This window comes from Homarus americanus, unplaced genomic scaffold (genome assembly GCF_018991925.1).
Source record: "Homarus americanus isolate GMGI-L3 unplaced genomic scaffold, GMGI_Hamer_2.0 scaffold367, whole genome shotgun sequence".
In the NCBI taxonomy this organism is placed as follows: Eukaryota; Metazoa; Arthropoda; class Malacostraca; order Decapoda; family Nephropidae; genus Homarus; species Homarus americanus.
Genome location: NW_024743709.1, coordinates 4,404,421 through 4,409,138, shown reverse-complemented (window position 1 = coordinate 4,409,138; position 4,718 = coordinate 4,404,421). Strand labels below are relative to the sequence as shown.

The 4,718-nt window shown below is 32.1% G+C and overlaps 1 protein-coding gene across 3 annotated transcripts in view; it reads left to right on the top strand.

The window, feature by feature from the left end:
* The window catches only part of LOC121877408 (high mobility group protein HMG-I/HMG-Y-like), a 22,704-nt gene extending 18,232 nt beyond the window's left edge, over positions 1-4,472 (top strand). For all 3 annotated transcript variants that reach the window (XM_042383159.1, XM_042383161.1, XM_042383160.1), the window contains exon 4: positions 3,464-4,472. The gene's annotated coding sequence lies outside the window, so the exon portion shown is untranslated. The remainder of the gene's footprint in view (positions 1-3,463) is intronic.
* The last annotated feature ends 246 nt before the right edge of the window (positions 4,473-4,718 follow it).

Here is a 4,718-nt window from a genome sequence, read left to right as displayed (position 1 = left end):
CAAAATCAAAATGTGTCAGCCCTTTCTCATCGTACAAATATATATATATATATATATATATATATATATATATATATATATATATATATATATATATATATATATATATATATATATATATATATATATATATATATATATATATATATATATATATATATATATATGTGTGTGTGTGTGTGTGTGTGTTGTTCTTTAACAACACCTATTAAGATAATTATTACACTCAAAAGGGTAGACTGCCACCACCCAGGCTTTCATTAGAATATAGTAACTGATATTATTAAAAATGTTAGGTAGCTTGGTAGATACGAGCTTAGGCACGTGAGTTACAGTATTTATTATCTGAGAAGCAATTGCTAAAAGGGAAAGAGCGGTGATACTCACAATTTACTAAATCAATATTTATTAAAATCAAAAGTGAAAAAGATGACAATTTAACACACACAGACAAGCATGGACCATTAGGTCTTACTTTATAAGTAACAAAATAGATCTTCGATTATTTGTTACAAAACTAAACAACTGTTATATTATTTTTTTGACAATAAAGATGGTTATTTTACACACTTGTCAATAGTACAGATATTACTAAGTTAATTATAACATCATGTTATATCGGAATGAACATGTAACCGATCTCTGTTGAGAGTACAGATTGATAGTTTACTCACAATGCTTATAACAAACTTAAATACTAGTAATATCAATATTTATGGTTTTAATATTCAATTTGGTATAATTATATTTCTGCTAACTATCCTCACACATATACAAGAACATTACTTTGCACATACAGTATAACTGCAATTACTACACCAGGGTCATTCACTGTTGTTTACTACAATAAATGAAGCTTGGTATTAATGTCGGTTGGACTACGACGCACGGCTAGGGAGCTCATCTCCCGGGCTTGGTTCCTCGGGCGCGTTACTTCCTCATTTTAATCTGGCTGAATTAAAGACATCCTGCCTTAGGCATCAGGCTGGTAGACAGCTACCGATCCATGGTAGCTGCGGGTATTCAGTTACAACACTGCCCGAGCTACAAGGAGAAGGTGTCACAAAGTCTTAAAAGTCCAAACTCAATTACACACAATCATAGGTCTGGCATCGGCACAGACGATATTTACGGTGCGTTAATTCTTATTTGGCACATGAGGATTTCACTGTTAAACATGAACACTAATATTCACAAAATACGACTGAGTTAAACTGACTTAATATGGCGGGCGTGAGACATACTTGAGATACGAGGAGAAGGCGTCACAAAGTGTCGCACTTCTTCGTGCACGCATTTATATATGGGCTAACTGGCAACTCGGGCATGCCAAAAGGGGCAATTCATACATTGACATAAATTTCATTTAAATCTTTTGCTGTACATTTGGCTATGAAAATCAGTGTCATGGTTCAAATGAATATCTTATGTCTTTCTTAGGACCTTCTCACAATTTTAGACAAGGGCCTACACAGAGTGTGCCTTTAGATCTTGGAGATAAGAAGACTGACATATTCTTTTCAGGAATAATTAATTTCTAAAATATACAACGGACAACAATTTCAATACAAACATCGGATTATCTGATGATTGGGAATCAAAATGATCTAACTTCAGTGTCAGTTTGGCACTCGGAGCGTCCAAACAGGCGATGTTAGGGCTTCGTCACTTCTACTAGTAGACTATTCAAACTGATTTGACAATTTTACTAACAGTAAATACAATTGAAGTTTTCAACATCACTCACAAGGGATCCTGAATGTTTCATCTGTAATCAGACATATCCAATTTGACTCAAAACAATTGAGTTCGCTCAATTTCAAATCTCTGAACACGATATGAGGAATTAAGAAATATCAGAGTCTCGGAGGTACTACTTGACAGAAAATGGAGGACTCAGGCATCCTGAAGTGGTGAGAGAATGTACTTCTCAGCTGGGGAACTCAGTAAAGAAGTCATAGCTACCTGTTTTGTGGGCTATTTAGCATAATATGAATCGTCTGATTTTATGTTAACTAACATGTACGACCGTGGTCAATACAAAGTTTTCCCCTCCCCAAAGATTCATATTGTGTGATATAGCCAATAAAACATTTTCAGTATAATTATATGATCTTCAAAACAAAATATACTGAGATACTTGGTTGTTTGTCAACAATACATACAATACAACATATGTTAATTTCACATATAAATAATAATAATTTCACATCAAATGAGTCAAAAAAAAATTACAAGTAAATAAATTCATGGAAATTACAGTCATGTACACAAAAAATATATATGAGATTCTCACATCATCAACATAATAATAAGAAAAATCACATCATCTTATTCACTTTTGATTTTGATAAATATTGATTTAGTAAATTGTGAGTATCACTGCTCTTTCCCTTCTAACAATTTGCTTCTCAGAAAATAAACACCAACTCACGTGCCTAAGCTCGTATCTACCAAGCTACCTAACATTTTTAATAATATCAGTTACTATATTCTAATGAAAGCCTGGGTGGTGGCAGTCTACCCTTTTGAGTGTAATAATTATCTTAATAGGTGTTGTTAAAGAACAACACACACACACACACATATATATATATATATATATATATATATATATATATATATATATATATATATATATATATATATATATATATATATAGTATATATATATAACATATAAGGGCTCTTGATAAAAGTGAACATCGAGACCTGCTTATTCACTCATAAACTGCCCTGAAGATGTCTTGAACAAGACTTAAAAGCCATAAGTTCCCATTGTTTCTTTTCCCATGTGATTTTATCAAAATATATATATATATATATATATATATATATATATATATATATATATATATATATATATATATATATATATATATATATATATATATATATATATATATATATATATATATATATATATATTGTCAATTTTTTTGTACATTAGTAGGTACCTGTCTGTTTCATGTTCCTCATCTGTCCCCTCTCTATCTTTTGCAGTTGTCCACTATATCTCTTCCAACATAGTTCACCATTTCAGTTAAGCTCCCATCCCATTCGCTCTCCTTTTTAGCCCTCCCTCCAATAATTATTATACATGTTCCACCTACTGTACATCCACCCACTTTTGTGTCAGAGTTCTCTTCACTTCATTATATTCTCAGCTCATCCAATCTACAATTCTCCGTGTTTGTTATCCTCGCCCAGCTGTTCTCACATACCTGAAGCCTCTGCTGCCATTACCCCTACCCACTCTTTTAACTTCTTTCTGATGTTTTCATCCTCCATATTTTCTGCCATTTTCCTTTATGCAGTAACTCCTGCTATTACTGTTCTTTTCATACCTTGGGCTCCAATCTCATATCTTACAATATGCAGGATTTAAAACATAATTATTTTATTGCAGATACTGTTTGTGTATGTGTATGTATGTGTGTGAAGTAATATCCTCTCTTTTCAGATTCTTCAAGTACACAATAAGGTTGTAAGGAGTTCGTGAATAAGCAAATCAACGCACAGAAGGGGGATGGGGGTACAGATGGAGTTATTCTGCCTCAACATGTGAAACCTTGATTGAAGATTTATCAACAAAGGTTCAGAACCTGTTTGCGAAGTGATCAAAAAATCAGAATCTTTAGTGCCAAAGGAAAGCTTGTTTGACAGTTTAAAACTGGAAACTGGTCTTATTGAATAAAAGTCTTAAGATTTGCAATTTCTGATCAAACTTCAGTGTTCAGGATGTTAGGGAGATGAAGTACATCCCATCTACCGATTATTTTTGATGAGGGCCAACTTCTCTTGTATCTTCCAAGTATCTTATAGAGGACTAAAAACCTAAAAATTGCTTCTAGTGACTGCTGTCACAGGATTTTGTTATGAGCAGCATTACTTCCATTACTTTAGACTATAAAAACATGGTGAAATTAAAGAAATCTTCCAATATTATTATTAGAAATTAATAGAATCTGTGCAATCTTACCCTTGAATTAGGGTACATTATATCTAATCCTCAATTTCATACAGGATATTTTATGTGTGTCTCATAGTCCATGCTGAATGAGTGAAAATAGGTTGTTTTTAGATTTTTTTATTGTGTGTGTACTGGCATCTTGTCAAACCAAATTAGATGTTTTTGTTGTAGAAAACAGAAGTGTGTTATATTTCGTCTTTATCCCTTACAACTGGTCATATTTTCCTCCAGACGACCAGAGACAAGCTTTATACTATCTTTAATAAAAAAAACAAAGTTACTCTCAAAGATCTATGCATCTCAGTGTGAGGTACCGTAGTTATATGCTATGAGTCAGATATCTGTAAAATGGTTAGGAAATTTATAATGCTCTGGTATGGAGCATTTAAATTAAGAAAATTTTCACAAGGTATGGTACTGTATTAGATAATTCTGTTTTATAATTTCTTGACTGGCTGTTCCATGCTATAAAGTGGAATAAAAAATTATGTTAGCCTGATTAATCACACCTTGATTTTCTTTCACTGTTAATAGAGAAGGGAATATGGATATTACTTAGTTTTTATCTTTGATATCAAGTTACCAATCACGTTGCTTTCAATAATTGCCAAGTTATGAATTATTTGATAAAATAATTTCTGTAGTAAACAATATCTTCTCTTATCAAACTGAATATTTTTTGGAGGAATGCAGCATTAGGAGATTTCTTTATCTATCTTATACTTTAAAGCCATACTTTTAAAAC